The sequence below is a fragment of the Lissotriton vulgaris genome, chromosome 4_1 (genome assembly GCF_964263255.1).
Source record: "Lissotriton vulgaris chromosome 4_1, aLisVul1.2, whole genome shotgun sequence".
NCBI lineage: Eukaryota > Metazoa > Chordata > Amphibia > Caudata > Salamandridae > Lissotriton > Lissotriton vulgaris.
The window spans coordinates 337,769,004-337,794,734 of NC_141691.1; the positions used below are offsets into that span (position 1 = coordinate 337,769,004).

Sequence of the window (25,731 nt, forward strand, 5' to 3'; positions counted from 1 at the left end):
AAGATCTTCCAATAAGTTCTACGGCCCCGCCTTCGGGCTCGGCTTCGGACAAGTCTAAGGAGCCGCAAATAGCCAAACCGAAAGTGAAAGCTCCGGTGTCGACGCAAACAAAAGCACTTGAGACTACATCGAAACCGAACGTGCGTATTGCTTTGGTCGGCTCGAAGTCCTCGGACCTGTCGGCACCTACGAAGCAGAAGAGCGTTATCGACCCGTAGAGACCGCTAAAGGGCGTCGAGACAAAGTCTGGCACGCTGAAGGCAAAGGTCAAAGCAGTCGACCCGAACAAATCGGCGCCGAAGACAGTCGACACCGACAAAGGACTCTGTGATCAGAAGGTTCTCGAGCCTCCGCGTCGGCCGGACAAGGCCAAGAGCGGTACAACCCCCGAGTCCACGCCTGGTGGTACCTCGAAGGATTCAGTCGAGCCGACGCAGCAGTCCGCCTCCTTCTCGAAGCAGGTGGCCGACTCCCTAAAGCGCATCAAGGACAAGGCTGTCGGGCCTAAGGATCCTCCACCGCCGAAGCCTGCCGATAAGCCTCAAAAGACGTCGGCGCCCATCCACTTCACGCTGCCACCGAAAGTGGTGCCGAAGGCTTTCGTTCCTAAAATGGCCGTCGACGTGCCCAAGAAGGTGTCCACGGTGCCGAAGCCGACAATTGTGGTCCCAGCCGCAAAGCATCGACAGTCCTCGTTGGAAGAGCAAAGGAACAGTTTATCGATGCCGAGACAGGCAGACTTTCTCTTTATAAACGAAAGATCGCCCCGGAACAGCCAATGGAGTCCCATAAAATCCCACTAAAAAAGAAAGATTCTACTACAACACCTGTTCTTGTAGAACCAGTATCTCCACGTGGCCATGATGTGTCGCCCACTTATTCAGATGTGGAAACTGGGGAAGGTGATAATGACTAATACAGCTATCCTGTGGACACTGATCCAGATGATACTAATGAGCCTTGGGCAGATGCTGCTGACCCTGGAGATCCACACACTGCTCCGGATACTAATGTGTATGCTGTAAAAACGTCGCCTACTGAGGATTCAGCAGCGTTTAATGCACTCATTGAAAGGGCAGCCAAGAATCATGACGTCCAGCTCCATGCTGACCCTATTGAAGTAGACTTTCTTTTCGACACCTTTTCCACCTCAGAGAGGACTGTCATGACTCTGCCTATGTTGAAGGGTGTCTTGAAACATGCTGGGGAACTATTTAAAGAGCCTACAAGAGCCAGGGTGATAAACACCAGGTTTGAAAAGAAGTACAAACCGGCGCCTGGGGACCCTACTTACATTAAGGGACAGTTGCCGTTGGACTCTCTTGTTGTTTCTAATGCCCGGAAGAGGGCTAATTCACAAACAACGGGTGATGCTTCTCCCCCAGATAAGGAATCTAAGGTGTTAGAGGCATCAGGGAAAAGGGTGGCAGCTCAAGCGGCCAATATCTGGCGCATTTCAAACACTCAGGCACTCTTAGCCAGGTATGACAGGGCCCATTACGACACACTGGAGACCCTGTTACAGCACCTACCAGATGAATATAAGGAGGCAGCTGAGATGCTCATACAGGTAGGGAAGCTCATATCAAATGCTTCTATAAAATGTGCACTGGACGCAGCAGACACCGCGGCCAGAGCCGTTAACACTAGTGTCATGTTGAGACGACATGCCTGGCTCAGGATCTCCGGGTTCAAGCCAGAGATACAGACCACCATCCTAAATCAGCCAGTAAACCCTGATCATCTATTTGGCCCAGAGGTGGACACCACCTTGGAGAAAATCAAGAAGGACACAGACTGCAAAGTCTATGGGGGCTCTACAGTCGCAGCAGTTCAGGGGTGGTTCTTTTCGTCGCTCAAGCAATAGAGGTGTTTCCAGAGGCCAGCTGTCCCAGCAAACGCAGTACAATAAAGGTGGCGCGCAAACCACATACACCAAAGTAGAGGTGGTTATCGAGGAAACAGCGCCAAGGGCAGAGGTCGTGGAAACAGCTCCAGGTCCTCCGCCACTAACAAACCGTGACGCCTTGTCACTGCCCCCTGACCATACAACACCTGTCGGGGGGAGACTTCAACAATTCCTGCCAGTCTGGAAGTCCATCACCACAGACAGGTGGGGTCACAAAACTTTTCCAGTACGGTTATTGTCTGGAGTTAACTTCCACGCCACCCAACATACTCCCAAGAAACTGTCCTATGTCCACAGAGCATTTGCACGTATTGCAGCAGGAGGTACTAGTCATGCTGCAAAAAGGGGCAATCAAGCTTGTGCCTGTGGAAGAAAGAGGCACAGGAGTTTACTCACTGTACTTCTTGATACCAAAAAAGGACGGGTCCCTCAGACCCATACTGGACCTCAGACCCCCTCCATCACTACATGATGTCAGAGCACTTTCACATGCTAACACTGTAGCAAGTCCTCAGTCAGGGAGATTTTCTCGCAACATTAGATCTGAAAGATGCGTATTTTCATATCCCACTGCACCCGTCACAGAAAATACCTCCGGTTCACCATCCAAAATCAACATTACCAGTTCAAGGTCCTACCTTTCGGAGTCACCACGGCACCCAGGGTGTTTACAAAGTGCCTAGCGACAGTGGCGGCACACCTACGGAGACAACACATTCACGTCTACCCTTATCTGGACGACTGGCTTATCCAGGCAAAGTCGGCCCAGCAGTGTGCCACCCACATGTCCCACACCATTCACCTTCATGATCTGGGATTCTCACTGAATTACCCAAAGTCCCACCTGCAACCCGCCCACATACGGCAGTATCTGGGTGCGACGATAGACACTCTGGCGGCCAAAGCACAGCCAAATTCAGTGAGGATCAGCAGCATTCAATCGCTGATACAGAAATTCAGACCTCAACACTCACTTCAGGCACGAGTGTTCATGCCGTTGATAGTCATGATGGCCTCCTGCATCTTCATAGTCCTGCACGCGAGGCTACATATGCGTCCACTTCAGGAGTGCTTAGCACGTCAGTGGAATCAGGCTCACGGACAATTGAAAGACCTAGTGTTGGTAACCGGTCGTACATACAACTCTCTGCATTGGTGGAATCCACAAAACCTTTGCAAGGGACGACCGTTCCAGGAACCTGTGCCACAGATCTTTCTGACGATGGACGCATCTCTCCAAGGTTGGGGAGCTCATGCTCTCCACTACACGGTGCAGGGACTATGGACAACGCAGCAGAAAAAGATGCACATCAACGTTCTAGAACTGATGGCTATCTTCATGGCGATGAAAGCATTCAAAGTACATCTGTGCAACAAGGTAGTGTTGATCCGGACGGACAACATGACGGCCATGTACTACATTCAGAAGCAGAGAGGTACACACACTCCACAGTTGTCTCATCTGGCTCAGAGCATGTGGAAGTGGGCCATTCAGAGGAACATCTTCCTCATGGCGGAACACCTCCCGGGCAAGGACAATCAGATGGCGGACCTGCTCAGCAGGTACAGCCACCAAATGCACGAGTGGGAGATACATCCATCGGTACTCCACCCGTACTTCCAAAGGTGGGGTCATCCAGAGATAGACCTGTTCGCCACAAAGGAAAAGCCAAATGCCGAAGCTTTGCTGCCAGGTTTCCACACCCACAGTCGCTGGGCAATGCGATATGGATGAACTGGTCAGGCAAATTTGCGTACGCTTTCCCCCCAGCACCGCTAATCTCGCTGGTGACACGCAAGCTGAAGCAACACTCGATGACTCTCATCCTGGTTGCTCCGACGTGGGCACGCCAACCATGGTATACCACGTTTCTAGAACTATCCGTGGTACCGCATCAAAGGCTGCGCCTCACACCCAGGCTTTTGACTCAGAGCCATGGCGACATTCAGCATCCAGATCCGCAACAGCTCAACCTGGCGATCTGGCTCCTGAGGTCTTAGAGTTTGGCTACCTCAACTTGCCTCCTGACTGTATGGACATCATCAGGGAAGCAAGAAGCCCACCACCAGAGCATGCTATGCGGCGAAAAGGAAGCGGTTTGTCATTTATTGTGCAGACCACAACATCAACCGGCTAGACGCATCTATTCAAAACATCATTTGTTATCTGTTACATCTATACAAATGTAATCTGGCCTATGCTTCCATTCGTATACATTTATCCGCAATGGCGGCTTATCTCCAAAACAGGCAGCATCTCTCCCTTTTCAGAGTGCCTGCCATCAAAGCATTTCTGGAAGGACTCAAACGAGTCATTCCTCCAGGGACCCCACCAGCTCCTGAATGGAACCTAAATGTAGTCCTCACGAGACTAATGGGTCCACCTTTTCAGCCACTGCATTCATGAAAGATTCAGTTCTTAACATGGAAAGTGGTTTTCCTGGTAGCGATTACGTTGCTACGACGCGTTGGTGAACTCCAGGCACTAACTATCCAAGAGCCATTCATACACATTCATTCCAACAGGGTGGTGCTTCGCACTAACCTTAAGTTCCTTCCTAAGGTGGTTTCACAGTTCCAGATCAACAAGACTATAGACCTGCCTGTGCTCTTCCAAAATCCTGAGTCAGTTGCGGAGAGAATGCTCCACACGCTTGACGTCAAGAGAGCCTTGATGTACTACATTGATAGGACTAAAGATTTTCGGAAGACGAAACAACTATTTGTTGCCTTTTCGCCACAACACAAAGGCAACCCCATTTCCAAGGCTGGTATAGCCAGGTGGATCGTTAAGTGTATTCAGATCTGCTATCAGAAAGCCAAGCGCACTCTAACGATTCCCCCGCGGGCCCACTCCACTCGGAAGTTGGGGGCCTCCATGACTTTCCTTGGAAATATTCCTTTAGAAGACATATGTAGAGCAGCCACATGGTCTACCACACACACATTTACAAAACACTACTGTGTAGATGTGCACTCCAAACAGCAGGCAGCTGTAGGGCAGGCTGTTCTAAAAACACTTTTCCAAACTGCTGCAGCTGGCACAGGCGGCCGCCGTAATGGAGGGACTGCTTTGTATTCTATGCACAGATATGAATTCAGCAGCCCACATGCCTCGAACCGAATATGCTACTTACCAGTATGCATCTGTTCTTGGCATGTAGGGCTGCTGACATTCATATCGCCCGCCCTCCTCCCCGGCGCCTGTAGCGGCTGCAGCACTCAGAAATACTTCTAGCATGGTCATCATTCATAGTTTCACTCCATCTTTGCCACAATGGCTAAAAACAATCTGAGGATGGAGTCGATGCCCATGCGCACTGTAGTCCAGGGGAGGAGCCACCTATCTCGTGATACTTCGAAGACTCTTCCAGGACAACAATGTGCGATCATCCGGACCCAACACTAGGCGGCGATCTATGCACAGATATGAATATCAGCAGCCCTACATGCCAAGAACAGATGCATACTGGTAAGCAGCATATTCGTTACTCTTATCCATTTCCTTCCCATTTTCCATCCAAGTGGTCTCTACTCCTGTACTTTTGTCTTCTTCTTCCCCGGTGTTGCAGTTCACACTTTCCTCTCTTTGCTCTTCTTTCCTTCTTTCACTTCCATTCCCTTGTGCACCTTCTTCAGGGTGTAGTCCTCCTTCCTTTGCCGTCTCCCATTTTAGGATCTTGTTACACTTAGCTATCCTGTCTTGTGACCATACATTGCCATCACTTAGCAGTGCTGATCGGGCGTATGGTTCAATAACTTTGAGGGGCGGCGTGAACTTACTTTCTCCCTTCCTTTTCAACGTCGCTATTTTCACCCTCACCCAGTCTCCTTTCTCCAAGGTCACTCCTTGCACGTTGCGCCTTTTGTTGTAATGTTCTGTGTACACTTCCTGTGCTCTCTCCCGGTTTCTTTTCACCACTGCTGGGGACCATTTGCTTTGTATGACTAAGTGTCTCCAAGCCAAGTTGTCCTTGGTGAACGGTTCTCTTCCTTTCAACACTTTGAGTGGACTGTATCCAGTGCTTCCTGGAGTGATGCGGTATGCCGATAGCATTTTGGGTAATTCCTTCTCCCAATCTTGACCTGCGCTGATTGCTGCTTGGATGGTTCCCACGATCACTCTGTTGAACCGTTTGACCAACCCATTTCCTGCTGGGTGGTAGATAGGGGTATGTTTTTCTTCTATCCCATTCCGGGCCATGAACGCCTCCCATTTGGCTGACACAAACTGCGGTCCATTATTACAGGTTATCACTTTGGGGATCCCTTCCTTCACGAATATCTCATTCGGGAATGACAACACTGCGTCCGTGCCCACCGTTTCTGCAACTTCCATCTCCGGCCACTTTGAGTACCTGTCTACCATCACGATGGCGTATTTCGGCACTCCTTCGATGTTGAGGATTGGTCCTATGATGTCGATGGATACCTTTTCCCAGGGGCTGCTGGGCATTGGAAATTTTCCCAAGGGCGGTCTTATCAAGGTTTGAGATTTGTCCGCTCTGGAGCATGATTCACACATCCTCACATACTTCTCTGTTTAAGCGTCAATCGCAGGCCACCAGTATGCCTGCTTAGCCAACGCCTTGGTCTTCGTGATTCCTTGATGTCCTTCATGCAGAATAGCCAATAAGTGTTCCACCAACTTCTGTGGAGGAATGACTTTGTCCCCCCTCAACAAGAACCTGGGATTCTCTCCAATAGACAGTTCTTCTCTCACCTCCCAGTATTTCCTCATCTGGCTGTCTAGGTGTCTCTTGTCCGGCCATCCATGAGTCACATATCCTTTGATCGCTTCCAGGGTTTCATCTTGGCTGTATGCTTCCGCCCATTCCTGTTCACTGATGACTTGTTCCATGTCCTGCATGGTCGCCACCATGTACCCTTCCCATCCATGGGGTTCCTGTTTGTCTGCTCTTTACTTTGCTGCCGCCCTGCTTAAGAAGTCAGCGACCCTGTTCCTGGGACCTGGTATGTACTCCACCTCGTATACATAATCCAACAGCCTTAGCGCCATCTTCGCTATTCGCGGTGTTGCATGTGCGTGTCAGGTTGAGGTGAACACTTTTATCAGAGGTTTGTGGTCCGTGCCCACCAAGAACTTGGTTCCCAATAGAAATTGTCTGAAATGTTCCATCGCCCACACGACGACCAACATCTCCTTTTCAATTATACTGAACTTTTCTTCATTGGACGCCAAGGATCTAGACGCGAAGCAAACAGTTGAGACCTCACCCGTATTTGATTTCTGCATCAGCACTGCCCCCAGCCCCCTGTCGCTGGCGTCTGTGGTTAGTATTGATGCTGCTGATTGATCAAAACCCTTGAGTGGTATGGACTCACTCATTTCCTTTTTTAATGCCTCAAACTCTTCTTGTTCTTCTTTGCCCGATTTGAACCCGTTCCTCTCCTTCACTAGTTGTCGTAGATGGTGGGTTTTTGTAGCAAAGTGTGGGATGAACTTGCTGTAAAATTCAGCCATCCCTAGGAATGACCTGACATCTTCCTTTCTGGAGGGGGCCGGTGCGTCCTTTATCGCCACCAAGTTGGCCTTCTTAGGCTCAATCCCTTTTTCGCTGATTTCATGTCCTAGGTATGTCACGGATGGTACTCCAAACTTGCATTTTCCCCACTCAGCTGTGAGTCCTTTGTTCTTTAGTATCGCCAGTACTGCATGTAGCTTGCCATTGTGCTCAAGTTTTGACCTCCTCATTACAGGTATATCGTCCTGGAAGTACTGTACTCCTTCTAACCTTTTTGAACATCTTATGCATCAGCTTTTGAAAGACTGCTGTTGCTGACGCTAGTCCGAATGGCATCCTCACGAATTTGTAACACCCAAACGGTGTTATGAAGGATGTGAGGTGGCTGCATGTAGGGTGCAATGCTACTTGATGGTATGCCAAGGATAGGTCCACCGTGGAAAACCACTTTATACGTTTGGTTTTCGTGAGCATCCCGTTTATGCGTGGCAGGGGGAATTTGTCAACTAGTATGTTCCTGTTGAGCTCTCTGAGGTCCACGCACAACCTCACTTTCCCATTGGGTTTTTGTGCTACCACCAAGGGTGATAGCCATTCAGCGCTTTCAATGGCTGCTATTATGCCGCCTCTCTCCAACCTTTCTAGTTCTTCTTGAACTGCTTCTCGGCATCGTAACGGTATGTTTCTGGCCTTGTGGCTCACTGGTTTGGCTCCTTCCTTAAAGTGTATCATGTGCATGAATTTTGTTAATTTTCCTATTTCCCCACTGAACACTTCCGGATATTCTCTTCCATGCCTCTCCCTCGTATCCTTGTTCCGTGGCTGTTAGAATCACCTTCTGCACTCCTCCTGGATTGAGTTGAATGCCTAGGACACCTTGGTCTTTCCATCCGAGCACCGAAGGCCCCTTTTCCGACACATACAGCTTGCAGTCGGCTTGACGTCCTCTGAATTCAAACAATAAAGGACAATACCCCAGCATGGCTATCCTTTGTCCTGTATAGGTGACTGGTCTCAAATCCATGGGATGTAGCTCCTTCCTTATGACCTGCAGGAATTCTTCTTCCCATACCTTTCTTTGCACGATCGTGATAGGAGATCCCGAGTCTGCCACTATGTCGATTATCCCTCCTCCTATGTTCATTTTTTGTACCGGTTTGTTGGACCCCTTGCAGTCCACATCCAACACTTGGTCCGCTATGTAGAGAACTTCTTCCAGATACTCTTCGCCTCCTTGCACCTCTTCTTCGTCGGTGCTGACCTGGTCGACGTACCTGACCGCTGCTCCTCTGGGCTTTCGTCTGCAGACTTTCTCGTAGTGGCCAAATATTCCGCAGTACGCACATTTCGCTCTGAATGCTGGGCACACTTTGTCATTGCCCACATGTGATGTGCTACCACACCTGTAACAACTCGTTCTCTTCTCCCCACTCGTCTTCTGCTGCGCTCCTGCATTCTGCTGGTTTCTTTTCGAGTAGCGCTGCAACATATTCATAGATAGTCTTGCCGCTCTCCTGCTTCCTCTGGAAGAAATTGCACTTGTCTATGGCCACACACACGACTGGTCTGTAGTGCGCATCTAGATCTTCTATCGCGTGTTGGAAGACATCTGTCTCCCTAGCTTGCCTTGTTTTCTTTACTATGTTGTCGTACACCCTTATTCCTTCCGGCCCTAAATTGTGCAGGAGTACCTTCTTCCTCCTTGGGCTGGAGTATTCCGCATCGCCTTCTTCCTCTAGCGCCGACAAGTAGTTGAGAAAGTACCTCCTCCAGTCCTCCCACGTCATTGTGAGTTCTCCTCTTTTGGGTAGGAAAGGCACCATGCTGGTAAGTGATGTGGAGGGTGTAGCCACCCTTTCGTTGCCCCATCGCTGAGCTCTGGCTTGCCCGTTGTTACTGGGCGGGCTTCCTGGTGCTTGCCCTTCTTCTCTTGCTCCCTCCTGGGTCCGGCTGCCGTCGTCGTTGTCTGATGCTCCTCGGGTGTCCAGGTTTGCTTCCCTCCTTTCCTCCCTGGTAGGGTTGTTGGCTCTCCCCTAGGCTAGTCTGCTCGTATGGCGCTCTTTGCCTCTCGCTTGTGGTTTAGGTAGCGGCTGCGCTTTGGCACCCTCGTGACTGAGTGTGGAGCGTCGCCTAGCGCCGTGTTCCCCTTCCAAGTACGCTGCCCGAGGCTTCCTGCCTCTGCTCGCAGCTGGGCTTGTCCTTTCTGGCGTGCTCCGCAGCTACCTTGCCTCCTTGATTGGCGTTCGTGTCCGAGCCTTGTCTGCGCCAACCTGGCGTGTTGCTAGCGTGGCACGTGCTCGCTATTGCGGCCTTGTTCAATGCTCACCCTCTGCCACGCTCAGAGTTCTCTTCGATGTGGGCTTGTACCTCCGGTAATAGCATGTGTGATCCTTCTTTCTTCCTTTTTTTTTTTTTCCTGTGAGTCTTCGATTCATCTCAATCCCGCCTCGTCGCCATTGTGGAGGTTGGCCCCACACATCATAATGATTACACTTAAGCCAGATGTGTATTTTAACTCTTTATTCTCTCGGAGCGCCGGGGAAACGCTCTTGCTATTCTCGGGCTCGGCCGCTATCAAAAATGGCCGCCCGTCCGGTTCCGGTCTCCGCCCACATGCGAACTCTAGACCGTCACCACATGCCTTCGAGCCATTGTTGGCAGTGTCTCCCTGTAGGATGCACTGGGTGATCTCAGCTCAGCACAGAAGAAACCATCAATTTCGGCAGTGCCAGCTGTAGCCTCGATGCTGATCCGGCTCACCAGTTGTGGGAGCATTCTTATTATATCAGATCTCTGGCGCTTGCAACTCTTGATTATGCCAGGGCACGCCTACAAACGTGCATGTTTAAGGGTATTTGTCAACTACTCTCGAATTATTTAGGGAGAATCAGGATGCAGGGAATTAGTTTCAAATGATGAGCAAAGTTTTTCCGAGCAAATATACATGTGTATATTTGCTCATGCAAAATGGAGTTATAAAAATGTCTTAGAAGTACTGTTTTCAGACCTATATGTGCCAATTATTGGGAATTGGGCCCCAGATTTATTTTTGTGTTGCCTAAATAGGCTTTACCTTGATTCTCAGTCATTCATCTTTTTTTTAAATATCATCATGATTTTCACTGAATGACGCAACAGAGAAATGTTACTAAAAGTTATACAATAGATTAGCAAAACATATTTTGTATACATTTTGTTTTGAAAGCAAAGGGAGCATTTGGAGAGCATTATAAGTAGCCTTCGATCGTTGCATTTTGAAATTGAACATGTTTTTATACTAGAACCACTATCAGTAATGCAAACTGAGCTCACAGCTCACTACATGTCCTTAAAGTGCTCACCTCATTCAAAGTATTTACAGTAATGAGCCATGTATAAATGTTTGAACAACTTGGTTACACATATTACACCGAATGTCATGAGCGTTGGGCAATAGGAATTTCACACCTTTGCTTAAATTAGGCTTCTTTATCTGTTTAGTGACGTTGAACCTCTGCCCAGACAATCCACAAACCAACTTGTGGGAGTTCTTAGATTCATAGATCGTGTCTCTCATATCCATGGCAAAATTAGGTATTTCTCATGAGAATTGCTCTTCAGCAGATGTCTGTTTCAGACTGTGATCAGATTTCCATTTGTGTATAATGCTGTTTGCATTTTCCTAATCGGTATGATATGCACCACACATGACCACCACAGAGATGACTAGCACCCCATGATCACAAATGAGTCCTGTGAGGATCTATTGGTGCTAACAGCAAAGCTCCAGAACAGACTACTGTCTTGGAACACATGCAATCTAAAGATCAGTAGAGTCTTTGGGGCCCAGGATGCAGGTGAAGAAATTTCTAGCAACTCCAAAACATCTGTACATCAACAGATAGGAGCTGGAAGCAGTTGGGGTAAACCTCTGAGCTTTTTAACTGGAACCTGACAGGCAAAGTAAACCTAATTTCTTCATTCCGTACATCTGCTGTGCATTATTATAGAAACCAAGAGGGGCAGTATAAAATGAGAGTATTGGCATTGAGCCTTCACAAAGAACATCCAAATACCAGCCACACACTACCTTGCGGACGCAAAGGAAATGGTACTGCTTAGATAACCCGAATTTTCTGCCAGTGCTAATGACAATCTTGAATGAAGAGTAACGAGATGTGCTCTAAGGAAAATATGCACACATTACACTTCACCACTTGTTATGATACATGAATCTGATAGAGACTACTAGCCGCAGATTCCTTAACATAGAATTATCCCCAGCGTGAGACTGCATCCGGAAAACGTTTGTCACCGCATCCCTGCGCGTCGGGGGGGACGGCATCACGAGACTCTGCCCAGGCATCGTCCGCATATGTGACGTCAGCAAGGTCAAATAAGTCCCACCCCGGCGCGCTTAAGTCAGTTTTTTCCTTTTCCGCATACAACGCGGATCCAGTCTGTTCGGGCCTGTTTTGGCCCCCTTTTTTCCCCTCATTGTGATATATTTTGGTGGAACAGTGTGCAAATGCCTTCGGGCTTCAAGACTTGCACGTTGTGTGGGCGTCTGTCGGCGACGGACCCTCACCTCATTTGCATGTGGTGTTTGGGGGAAGATCACAGCACCACTGATTGTGAGGTGTACCAACAGTTGAAGCCAAAGTCGCGGCGGGAGCGCTGGATGAAACTACTCTCGGCGAGTCTCTCAAGGTTGGCTCCATCCCCTCAATCAGCCTCGGCAGACTGTTTCAGAAACGGCTGTCGTCAGCGTCCTTATCCCTCTCAGATCTCTCGAGAGCGTCGCTCCCAGGTGGGTAAGTGTCGCAGCTTGTCCCAGGGGTCTGGTGTTCGGCTTGCCGGGAGCGTGGGCTCTCGGCGGGTGATGCGGCCCGCGTTTCGTCTTCCTATCCACCGTTTCCCGGTGAGGAGGCGTCGAGAGTCCAGATGGAGACGTATGCAGTGGCTTTGCAGGCCTCGTTGGCATCTCCTCCTGCCGCTCCTAGGGCGGATCCCTTGCATTGCGCTGGCCTTCACACGTCACTGGCGGCTCCGGCCCCTGGCCGACTGGTTCGGTTCCAGGCTTGGAGGATGTGGTGCGGCCCTCCGGGGTTCCCTCCTTCAGACCACAGCGCCTCTGCCTTGCCGCAAACTCCCGCAGGAGTCCATGTGGTGTCACCGGGGCTCGGGTCGCATCCCCGAGCCCCACTCAGCCCTCTGGACAGGCGGCAGCCTTGTCCACGGCTGAGCTGACGCTGCCACGGCGCTGGCGCCTGCTGGACCGGGCAGTGCCACAGGGGTTGGTGGACCCTCCTCGTCCCGCTCTGGGTCGAGCCTTGATTGGAAGCACTCGTCCTCCTCTGGGCCCCGCTCGTCCCTCCAAGCAGGCGGCTGCATCGTCAGAGGGTGAGTCGGAGGTTGAATCGGCCCTGGCTGGCCACCTCTTTCTTATTCACATTCTGGGCCGAGGCTGGCAGAGGGCTTCGTGTCACTTTCCTGGTCTCCCTCGTTCCTCCACGCAGGCGGCTGCCTAATTGGAGGTCAAGTCGGCGCAGTTCCAGCGCCATCCCTTGGCCACTTCGGCTCCGGCCCGGCGCTGTGTGACTTGGAGGAGCCCTGTCCGACGTCTCCTTCAGCGCCAGATGGTGATGACGTCCTGCCTCAGACGGCGGACTCTACGGCGCCGAATAGACGTAGAGTCGCGGATTCGTCTTCGGACGCTTTCTCTTCTCCGGAGGTTGGGTTTCTACTGGTGTCATCCTCCCTGGAGACGGGCCGCTGCGTGGTGGCTTTTTCACTGGCGCTATCGAAGGGCGGCTCTCCGCCATTCCCGAGGCCAAGGTGTTCGCCAGAGGAGCAACAGGTACTCCACTCTTCGGTTCCTTCTGACGTCCAGGTCTGGCCTTTGCCTGCCCCGCTTGGCTACAGGGACGGCTGCCTTCTTTTACAGCCATCTCCCACGGAGGAGCTGCTTTCTCGGCCGCAGGACCCTACGGAGGCGGGTGTGGCCTTCGCTCAAGCAGTGTCCACGGCTGTGGTTATTCTGTGCATGGGTGACCCTGTTGCTCATTTCCCGGCAGACCATCTCTTGGAGGTTCTCCACCAGGGCTCTGATGGGAGGGAGCTAATGCTTCTCTTTGAGGATTTGCTCCTTTCTTCCCTGGTGGGAGCTTGGAGGCGCCTCGCCTCAGGGGATCCGGTGCCTCAACACCTTCTGCACCGGCAACTTCCGGCACCGCTTGACCCGGCGTGTCTTTCCCTCCATCCTTCTGCCTCAAGTCCACTTTGGTGGACTGCTTTTCCCTCCCTGCCGCCACTGTTAACTCCGCCGTTCCGGGAGGCCTGATGGCTGGACTCTTGGGGATGCAGCATGTTCGCCTCGACCAGCGCTGACCTGCGGGCCCTTAACACGTCATGTGTTGGCTACGGCCTCTATTTGTTTGTATGACTCTGCTGAGTCTGTCAGGTGAACTTACGGCATCATGCGTTGGATGGCCGGGAGCTAGCGGCGTTTATTCTCCACTCCGGCATCTCGGAGGTGCAGGGCCGGGCCATGGCTTCCTTTGTCGCCCTCCGTCGCCATGCTTGTTCTCTGAAAATGTTCGGGAGCGGCTGATTGATCTATCATTTGATGGCACCCTGTTATTTCATGCCCCAACTGACTCCGCTATTCAAAGGTTCTTGGCAGAGCTCCATCTCCTCCGCCTTATCCTCCTCACCTTATCCTCCTCCTCCTCCCCCCTCCTCAGTGACTGTTGAGTTGAGCTGGTTCTGGACCTTCTTTTGGGCCAGTCGTCCTTACTGTGGGGTGTGTTTTATGGCCATTCGAGGAGTCCTAGCTGGGACTGTGGCGTTGTTGGCTGCTGGACAGCCCCTTTATTGACTGTTTTTTTGCTGGAGTTGTCTGCACAGGCTTGGGCCTGAGATTAGACCTTCTATTTTTCTCTTGGACTGCTTGGTAAGCCTTTCGCAAGGTTTTTTTTTCCCGTGGCTTTCGTTTTTTCCTCTGCTGTGGAAGTTCCTTCCAAAGAGGGTGCCCATGTCCGTTATATAGCTTACGCTCTGCTAAGGAGTTCTGGTCGCCTTCGGGCCTCTGCTCTCCATGCATGTTGCTGATGCTACTTTAGGTCGTGTGCGCGGACCCCTCGTAGTAGTGGGTCCGGGCATTTCCTCACCTTCATGCTCCTGTCCTGGAGGATGGGATGGTTCTGTGTTTCTCCCTTTGTCAGGCGTAGCATGCCTGGTTTTCCTGGGGCCCGGGCTGTTCTTTCGGCGGCCTATTGCTACAGGCGCCGCTCTCTCTGGTCTGTTGCCTTCCGTCTATGGTGGGCTCGCCTTCTTGGGCCCTCTAGGCTTTCTTCTTCCTCTTCCTTGCATTGGATGGAAGCTGTGTTGCCTTGTAGAGTCGTGGGGTGCTTCGGCCTCCCTGAACTTGACCTGGATTCCTCTGTGGAGAGTGAACAGGCTTCTTCTCAATTCTTCTAACTTCTTCCCACATCCCTCTTGGGGTCGGGGGTGTTCTGCTTGTGGGGTTCCCATTACCTGGGGAGGGATCTCTTTGCCCTGTCCATGGGGCTAGTGCCCTGTTAGGTCCAGGCTGGTGGGGTCCTTCCGCAGGCCCTCCTTCCCAGTGGGTATGGCTAGGGTATCGATTCTATGTTAAGGAATATGCGGCTAGTAGTCTATCAGATGTACGAGTTACTTACCTTCGGTAACGATGTATCTGGTAGAGAAGATACTAGCTGCAGATTCCTTCACGGCCTGCCCTTCCTTCCCGTTCTGTGAGGACCCTTTGGCTTGCCCTTCTGCACTCGCCTCCCGGTGGATGGCTATGAGTGCGTGCATTCTTTCGCTCTCTTGACAAGACTTCGTCTTGCTTTTTGTTTCCTCCTCTTCCTGGCACTGTAGAGGTTGGATCTATTGGTACTCCTGTGCTCCTTTGTTCTGTGTGCTCTTGGTTTGAGTCTAGCCTTCCTTCGGCCCCTCTTGTTTCTGAAGGTCCTGGCCCTTCTGCTACCCTCTGGGGTTGGGTCATTTGGCCGTGCCCTACTCTGGCTCCCTTATGGGTATTGTTGCACTCTGTGCTGGGGTTGCCTTGGAGGTCTGTCGTTCCCTGTTTGTCTTGGAACTGGCTCCCCTTCATGTGTCTTGGTCGGGGTTGTACTCCTGCTACATGTTGTCATGACATTTTGCATATGTTCCTTGTCTTCAAGGTTGTACTGTTTTCATAACTGGCAGGGCGGCTGCTCAGGGCTGTGCTCTGTTTCTTCTTTCCCTGCTTTTAGGTACTGCAGTGTTGGCACTGCTCCATATGGTGTTCTTCGTCACCTTTCCTTTTTCTTTTCCATTTTTCTGCTGTTTCGCACACTGTTCCCGTGCTTCCACAGTTTCTCTGTTGGCTCCGTGATGTGGTGCGGAAAAGTTCTCAGAAGAAAACTGACATAGGTGTGCTGGGGTGGGACTTATGTGACCTTGCTGACATCACGTACACGGGCGATACCTGTGCGGAGTCTTGTGATGCCGTCCCCCCCGGCGCGCAGGGATGCTGTGCCAAAACGTTTTCTGGATACAGTCTCACGCCTGGGGATAATTCTACGGTAAGGAATCTGCGGCTAGAATCATCTCTACCAGATACATAGTTAACGAAGGTGAATAACTCGTACATTCAGTGCAAAACCATAGGAGTGGAATACTATTTATAAATTGGTGGTTGGCCAGGTGCATTGTATGAGAAATAGGGGCATAATTTGCAAAGGATGCAAATCCTTCACAAGTAATAAGTCTGCAATTATCTTTTTTCCAGGAACCAAGTATCCCATTTTTGCACATGGCTCCCAGGGTAGCGAAGCAGAGCAGTCTAGGCCTACTCGAGGGTGGTAGTGTGGGCTATTGACCCCAGCTCACTGGTACACAACTCAATAAATGATTGTTCAGTAAGAGACTATTTCTTTTAAAAAGGAACACTGCTTGAATACCACACACACAGACACTACCAAATAATGTGCATCAAATTATGAATAAAGTCTGATAGATCGAAGCACTTTTGGTGATACCATCATGTCACTGTACACCCCTCATCCTCATACCGCTAACCATAATTACCCCCACCCCCAAATCTATATATCGCAATAGAGAAGGTGTCTTAAATAAGGAGTCCTACTGACTTTGTCAGGGTGTCACCACATTAAAAAAAGAGTAACCACATGCCATATTTAACATTGTACCAACATTATAGTAAAAAACAAGGTACTACTCTACATCAGGGACTCTATCTCCTGTGAGAGGTGTGGGCCCTTCTGTGGATGGGCGACTGTGGTTGTTGCAGCTCTTCCTCCCCTAAAGAACTCTTTCACACTCTTGGTGGTGCCCCTGACCATCTTGGGGCCAGGACAAAGGAACCATGCGATTTTCAACCCTGTGGGTTCTCATTAGGTGTTTACTTGCCTGTTACATTCATATTATATGACTGGCTTTTCTGCTCTATGCTTTTATTTGGAGGCCTTGCAAAAGCCTTTTTTCCCCATCTTCTAGGCGTCCAGGTCCCACCTGGAGCACCAACTGTCGTGTGTGCTGTCAGAAGCTAGCAGGGAGAACCCCCAAGGCGGCCATGGCTCCAGCTAGCATCCCATGCTCTCATTTCTTGTGCTGCTCCAACCTTCTATGCTGCAGTAGGCACCAGTATCTTTCTTTATATGGGACCACAGCTGGAGCAGTCTTGCTGAGGGGAGCTGTGCACTTCCCCATGCCTGTGGTGAACTCGGTCAGGGGGACAAGAGGCTGCAGTGCCCAGCCACCAGACACTGGAGTGAGCAATGCACCTAGCCAGCAGTTCCTGGGAGATGGATCCGCAGGACCTTAATGAGATGCCCCTGCTCCAGGGTGAATGGGGGACCAGGGGCGTACTGAATGAGAAGTGAGCCTCTACCTTAGCCGCTCTCCAATGAATATAAAGAAAATGTGATATGTGTCCCCCATGGGTCATGGCCCACCCAGGGGTATTGGAAGAATTTGCAGCGAAGTGCCACCAATGCTTAATTTCCCCATTTTTCTCCAGACTACATAGGCATGTTTCTCTGGCACCGTAGGACCGTTTTTCATTATCTTGGGCTTATTTTCCCGTGTTGGCCGACTGTAGCCACCAGAAGCTGTTTCTGTTTGTTAAGGGTGCTTTTTTGTGGGGAGTTGAATTTTCGGTCTCCCTGCGCCAGACCGGTCATCTGAGGCGCTCTTCTACTTGGGAAGTCTTTCACAGCTCATCAATAGCCAGCTGAACACCCTCCCTGCCATGCTTCCCAGGTCCCATGGCCACCTTACCGTCTTGCAGGGCACCTGTGTATTAGGAGCGGAGTATCAGGGCCTCCCATCAATTCCCCCACCCTCACCCTCCTCCCGCAGGTGCTTTCCCCCAACTGTACCTCAGGTGGCATAAGAAGCCTAATACCACTGGCCCTGGAGTGACGCATCCTAGTCCTGGCGGATCAGCTAGAGCCAAAGTCCATCCTTGCAGAGCTCCATGTTGCTTTTACATCTTGCTGGGCATTCTTTTGCATTGTCGCTCCCAGATTCAGCGCCTTCTCATCTATCTCTCTCTCTCTCGCAGTAGTTTGTAGGTGGGGTAGGAAGTTGTCCAATGCCCCTTAGCCAATGCCAGGATTATACATCAACACTCCACTCCTGTTTCAACCCTACTGCACAGCATTCGAAGACAATCCAATATGGCGACTTGAAGTGGTTTGTGGAAAGAGCTCCTGCAGAGAGCCTCAGCTGTGCCTTCAGCTGGCACAGCTACTTGACCCTTTCCCACCAAAATGTCAAAGGTGACAACCACCATACCCCCCCCCCCCCGCCCCCAAACACACACACACACACACGGTGCTAGTTGCAGTGGTTTTGTCATCCGTTATTCCAGGGGCTTTGGGCTGTTAGCCCAGGTGCAGTGTGACAAACTAATTAACACATGCAGATTTCCTCCACACTCCTTCTTTGCCAGGAATGGTGTCGAACTCTGTTAATTGCTCTGTTGTGTGGATAGGACTTTGATCCCTCTAGTGTGCACAGTAGGGGTAGAAAAGACCTGTAATCTGTTTCTGGGCCGAGTCAGGGATATGACCAATCTAAAGTGCCATTATTAGTGTAATTATGAAGATAGAGATGTAAATCTACCCTAGTGTGCAGGTTTACCCCAGGATTGGTACATCGCTCGACACTGTAGGCCTAATTGAAGCGAAGCTGTACTCGAGATTTTAACTGTGTTATACCATTTAAGCACCAAATGTCTTGAAGTGCTACAAACCTAAACTTATAAATGCCCAATCACATCATGAGGCCTACCCCAGGTCAGTAGCAATCCCTGAAAAGTCCTCTCTACAGCAGGCTATGTGTGCGCAGATACCAGGCTGCACAAGACAGTAATCTAGCATGCGCAGCCCAGGCACATGCTCACATGCATTTTTAAGCAGCCCAGAGCCTCTTACCTTTGCTGCGCAGCAGCAGCTTTATCTTAAAAGGCGGACACTGGCGGTTAGCACACTCAGACCATTTACCATGAGTGACACTAGGTTAGTAAGAATAGCTCACAATAAAAGGCCAAAAAACTTGTAGTCCAAAGTGAGGGGAATTAAATGTGTGAACCCAAATTGCTACATTTTGTATTACATTTAAACATCCAGTGCTTGAAGCTCAGATTGCATCTTGCTTGCATTAGAGGTTGTAAGAACTGGTTCCTATGGCTTATGGTAGTAATATGCTAATCCAAGCATGCTGTAATAAAACAGTACGATGGAGACACACAGATGAAGAATGAGCCTTTAACAAACCAGATAGTTTTGAAGACTTATTACATACTTCTTGTCTGCAACATGCCCATCACTCATTAGTAGAGTTGAGGATGTTGCTTGAAAATGTATAATGGACACTTGCTGCACATGGAGTATATTTATTTTATTTTAAAAGTTTTATATGGCGCTGGCTAGACCCGGAGGTATCAGAGCGCTTTACATGAGCATCAGATCATAGTTCCAGGTTACATCGTTACAAAGGTTACACAGTTCTTAGAGCATGGCAACATAGTTACTTGTAAGGTCGAGATAAACAATAAGCACAAATACGTAAGGGGAAAAGAAGGCAAGGTAAGAGATTCAGGGGGGTTGGAGTAGGGGAAATAGACAGATAATGAAGGTGGTAGAGGGGAGAGTGAGAGTCACAGCAAGGGGAGAAGAGGGGAAGGGTGACGGGGACACAAACCGGTAGACGAGTCAAGGCAATGTCCAAAGTCCAGTCAGCTGTGATCCCAGGGGAAGTGGTATCCCTTCCCTATCTCTATTGCGAGAGGCTCCCTTTACGCAGTGGACTCTCTCAGAGAGGTCTCAGACTCCAAGGCCTACATACTGGATCCTTGGTATGGATGACAGTGGCAAAGATGTCATACAAATGTTTTGCAGTGGACAGATCGATCAGTGGCAGTAGATGAAAGGTTACGGTAAAGCCTTTTTACCAGTATTTCGCCCTACAAACTTACCAGGGCAGTGTACGATGGGGGATTGGACAACCGTACATCTGTAAGTAGTATTGGGCGGCACAATTGATGGTAGTCAATAACTGTGTTTTTTTTTTTTGCCATGGGATAACCCCAGTGACATTTTGGATAGCTATGCGTGGGGTAGGGAGGGGTTATGACTGGACACTCTACAGGGTCAAATTCATGCGCACACTGCCGACACACAGGAGAGCAGTCACCCAAATCTGGAGGGAGGCCACCATGTACTTGGGATGGAAGGGACGACTAACTGAGATGACCCCTCTCTGGTCCAGTGATCACTTATCTGAGGTGGGTAAATTACAATACTTTGGAAATTAATAGTAATTCATACACTGGGCGACATATGGCAGGGAAATGTTTTGCTGACCCTGACTGAATTAACTGCTCAATATCAAGTAGCGGCGACACAAAGTTATAAATAGATCACACTTAACATGAAATTGAAGTGCATTTACCCACCAACAAGCCCATAGAAGAGTTCTCCCCACTTGAAGACCGTGTCTTGATGGAACGATTATCAAAAAGATACTTAACAGCTCTCCTGATCCTGTGCTGGCCCTTAAGGTGAAATGTAAAGCGGAGGTCGGACAAATCGAGGGTGAGTGGGTGCCCCTCGAGAGATTGCGATCAAGTCTGGTTTCCAACTGGTCTAGCTGGGTATATTGCATCGATCATATTATTCCCGCACTACACTTTACATTATAGGTAGGACCCCAATGGCGAACTGCTTGCGGGGCTGTGGAGAGGAAGGAACTTTCACACATTATTTGGAACTGCCTATGATTGACCTTACTGGTCCACCATTAGGAACAGGATGCACACGGCTACAGGATACCAATTGCTGGACACAATCAGATGTTGTATATAAAATGTTTGGGGGACGCTCTGCCTCCTCAATACAGTCCTATATGGCTTTCATTTGGGCTGGGAGTGGCAAAGAAAAATATTGCTCAAACGTGGAGGGGGATCCGGACCCGCCGAGGCCACAGGATTGGCGAAATGATGTGGACTGGTGCATGATCACCTAGAAGAGACAAAATACAAAAGCAGGGGATCCCCAAGATGTGGGACAAGGTATGGTCCGCTTGGAGGACACAGGGAGTGGAAGAGTGAATGAGATGGAGACACTGCTGGGGATGGACGAACTACAGACCAGGTTGAAAAGCATCTGCATTTGTTTCCAGATGCTGCCATATGAGCCATGTGTTTTGGGACTAAAGTACGTTTTTCTGATATATGCCTGTGGTGATGTGACAATAATTGTTGGTCTTCTTTCCTTTTCTGTACATGAAACTCAATAAAAAAAATATTTTATTAGAAAAATGTTGTTCAGTTTTTCACTTATTTGAGATGTCAGATTGATTATAAATGTCTTGTTAGCAGTTCCTCATTGTCTTTGGTGTTTGCTCACCTAGTTTGTCTTTCTTGGCATGTTAAGAGTGTAAGAGGCACATTTTCAGAAAACAGGGCTACTACTCTGTGGGTAAAGTTGTTGTCTTTTATGGTTAAGATTGTTTCTCTGGCTCTGAAAACCAGTCAGTGTTTTTCTGAGGTTAATATATCCTGCACTAATGACTTTAGGGCAGGCAGTTTGCTCTTCATGGTTTCACAAATCCTTAGCGAAGGGCAGGCAGGTTAAACCACTTCAAAATAATTTTTCTTACAGTATGGCTTTATTTTAGGCAGAAGATCTTGAAAGTTAATTGCATATTGGGCTATCAAAGGATTTGGAAGATTTCCCACAATGTGTATGAGTTGTGGACTGAAGCCAGAATTTGTACTCCAGTTTCTTAAAACTGTACCTGGAAATTAGTCCACTTTTCTTTCCATAACGTGGATAGCACCTACTATGAACAAGCGCAGGAGATGATCTGAGTGAGGTGTGACCCATTGCTCAAAAGTTAAATCGATCAATTCAGCTTTACGCTGATGTGTTCCGCTATTAGACATCTGCCCAAGTATCACTCTGACTATTTTGCAAAGCTTTGTCATGGTGTACTGTATCAATGCATTGATAGGTTAGGAGGACAGGTTTATTCTGGTAGTGCTGTGATATGGTCTAGCCTAGTTTAAAGTTTTTAATCTCTTTTCTGACCCACCTCCAGTTTACTTTTAACTGTTTTGGGATACTTTCATAGATGTTGATCCAGCACTAGGAATGTACTATTTTGTAAAATAAAGTACTGTTGGCAAGTCTTTCTAATGAATAGAAATGATGTGTAGCTTCATCATTGTTCTCACACCTCCCTTCAGTTGAAATAGTGGTATAGATACACTTTCAATGCTCTGGGACCTTATGGGTACTGTTCAAGATTTTATTTTTTCCAAACTGCATGTTGATTTTGAATTGTAAAGTGGTGAATCTCGTGAAGTGAGATTATCTCATCCGCTTCTTACAGAGGGGAAGGGTTTGTTCTCTTCCAGGGGATCCTCATCAATAGTCATAAGCACTGAATATTCCCGCCCATGTGCGGGAATATTCAGTGCTTATGACTTTGATGAGGATACCCCTGGAAGAGAACTAGGATTACAGGTAAGTAACTTATCCTTCTTTAACATTGTCAAACTTTCGTCTGCACTTCATTTTTGGCCTCGATTAACTTAGAATTTGGCAAATTGAAGGGATCAGAAAAAAGCATGATTTTAACCATACAAACAATGATTTCATGCCGATTCAGTTTTATTTCTTAAGAGAATTTGTTATGTAATATTTGGTTATTTGGTCTCAAACAAAAAATATGTAATGTATTGTGTATCATTGTGACCTAACTATCACAGTACTTTTGAAATGAGTAAACTGGTCATGTGTTTTGATTCTCTTCTTCGGTTGTTCAATTTGTTATTTTCAACTTTTTCTAATTTTATTTTTTGTCTCCCTCACAGATGAAACTCAGAGGAATTTTGCACAGATGCAGCTTTGTAGATCTTTACAGCCTAGGTTGCAGATGAGCCTTGGTGAACCTGTCTCTACTACAGCACATTGCCATACATCTAATTTAAGTGCAGAATTGTTTAATATCCACAGACCTAGTGGGGACGCTTTGCACGTTTACCATAGATTACAAATATGTTCTCTTATAAGTCAACCCTTTCTAGCATTATATGTTCAACGCGGCTAATATGCAAGAGTTAATTTGTAATATTTTAATTGATTTCTTTAATCAATGTTTGAACTTGTATTTATTAAATACTTAAACTCAGTATTACCTACTCTATGCCTTTTAAAAGAAAGTTTTCAAAAGAAGAATTTAGCCTTAAACACATGGTTATTTCTGTTCATTACCTCATCACGGCACATGTTATATTTGCAGATTCTTTTTAACCCAGCTGATCCGTACTTGGACTTTACTAAATTGAGATGGAAAAGCCCCCCCCCCCCCTTTCCCCTAACTACAAAACTTTGTGATGCAGTATCCTATTGTTATGACTTGAAGTATGTTATGCAACCATTTGGAACAGACATAAATTAAACTAAATGAAAATATGTTCATTCAATTAGTTAAAATCTCTAACCGATTCTAATTTCCTTACAAGGTTACCATGCAAATTTTTTGTTTAACGAAGTTGCTTATTTAATGCTTTTCATGCAATTAATTTCTTTTACAACTTTTCTTATTGTGGATAACAGTATAGTTGGATAATCTCCTTGAAATGGGATAATGCATCACTGGTTCGTTTTTTTTATTTTTTATTTTTTTTCTTAATGTTAACTGAACAAGACACTATTTCTCACAAGTTTCTGTGCTTATAGTCACCTCTGCACATGGCGATACAAATCAAATAGATTCATCTTTTTATAGTCTGATTTTCTTTGACTATTTCCAATTATTTTAATGTGTTTGTCGCAAATTTCAGTGTTTTCGTTATCGCTCAGTGAAGCAGTTAGGAGTGTAGGCAAAGTTGGTGAACAGTGGGAGGATTTAGGACAAACACTAGGCTTCAGGGACATCAACTTGAGGTGTGCTTTACAGGGCCATTGCCTTTCATGTGTACCTGATCATTCAATTTTGTTTAAATACTTGAAACCTTTAACTGTAACACTGGTATTAAATCTGAATACAAATATAAAGGCTAGTTTAAAACCTTACTGTTCACTTCATTTACCGTAATTGTGGCCTACATGAAACCTTTTTTTCAAGAATAAAATTAAAAGAAATAACTTTTTTCATATGTATGCAGAACTTAAAGTACAACTCACACAGTGCACAAACGTTCTAAATTTTAGGACCCATTTTTATTCATTTTGAGCATAATTTTATAAAATTGAAAAATAAACACTTGTTTTAGCTGTATGGCTTCTCATGTGATTGGCTAAGCCTAAGTACTGATATTGAAAACTTTCATCTTTTTCAAACACCTAGAAAAGTTATTTAAAAATTAATAAATGATAGTACTTTGCAGTCCATTTGTAACGGCAAAACTGTTGTCTGCGGACCTTCCGATTTAAAACAGGGTAGAAAGTGATACTGCTTATAGTCACTATCAAATTATAATCATTATCAGTAATTTTTTTACCCATCTTTTAATCACCTCTGTCAGCTCATTATATCAAAGAATACATCATTTTGGGATAGGGGTAAATGAAACTAATTTATTTCTTGGTACTGCAGACTATGAAAGGGCAGAAATTAACACTAAGGGTTGCACTTTAAAGCCAGACGAACCAAACACTGTATTGGGAGTTAGAGTATGTTATTAATCACTTTTAGAAGATGCACCATTCTTCATTAGTAGGATTGATGGATTATTTAAATCATTATTGCAAAGCCAGAGACTTTATAAGGTCTCTCTCTGAAGGGGTAGTTTCTAAAGGTAGTATTAATTGTTACTGACATTAACAGAGTATTTCACCTAAGAAACCAGCTCAGAGTAACCTAAAGCAAGTATTTTGTACATGAGCTGGTCAATGGTTTCTTCAGCACATTTTAAAAACTAGAGGGACCAAATGTAATGTAGGCAAAGTCTTCCTTATTAGATTGCATGTGATGTTGCATTTTAGAATTGAGTGGCTATAACATTATATATGTATATATGTATATATATGTGTATATGTATATATATATATATATATATATATATATATATATATATATATAATATGAACCTGAATTAGGAGGAGTTCAAATCACTGCGATAGGACTTTGACAGCAACCTATTTTACCATCTTTATCATGTACTGTAACCCATATCAGTGCTTGTTGGAATCTGGAATACCAGTGCAAAACAGATTAATTACCTGTAAGGCTTTGTAAATCAGGTTTTCAGTAGATTTCATTCTTTCCATTTTGTAAAACAACCTCCAGTCCACTCGTTTGTAACGTTTTTAATAAAATAAACATCTCTATTATTGAAGTGGTGCCTTGTTGTTTTTGTCAGGGTTTTTTTTTTTTTTTTAGAGTAACAGAGGTGAGTCAAGTAGGGGAAATGGAGAGCTCTCACTTTAAATTCTTCCTGAAATGCCTTCACAAGTGTTTGCAGAAAGACCCATACAAAGTTTGCAACCTCTGCGCTGGACAGAGTTTCAGCCCAAGACGCTGCAGGTGAGTGAGACAACTTTGGCAGCACTATGCCATATTAAACACACAAGAGGAGCAGCCCTCCCTCAAGGAGTTAGCCTATTCAACAACGACATAGAAACAATCGAATCTGAGCTGGTACAGGGAGGAGAGTCTGAGGACGAATAAGGGGAGATCAACATTGAAAGAATGGAAGCCGCAAGTTAAATAAAAGGAATCCAACCAGAAGAATTGGCAGAAAGTAATTAGCAGAAAGACTCTATGTTCTGGAAAGCCTCCTTGATGGTGAAACGCTAGACCAATTGC

At 47.4% G+C, this 25,731-nt stretch overlaps 1 protein-coding gene across 1 annotated transcript in view; it reads left to right on the forward strand.

Annotated features, from left to right (window-relative positions):
- RAP2C (RAP2C, member of RAS oncogene family) overlaps positions 1–25,261 on the forward strand; it is a 68,444-nt gene extending 43,183 nt beyond the window's left edge. Inside the window, exon 3 of the mRNA XM_086918709.1 lies at positions 22,793–25,261. The gene's annotated coding sequence lies outside the window, so the exon portion shown is untranslated. The remainder of the gene's footprint in view (positions 1–22,792) is intronic.
- Positions 25,262–25,731: the final 470 nt, after the last annotated feature.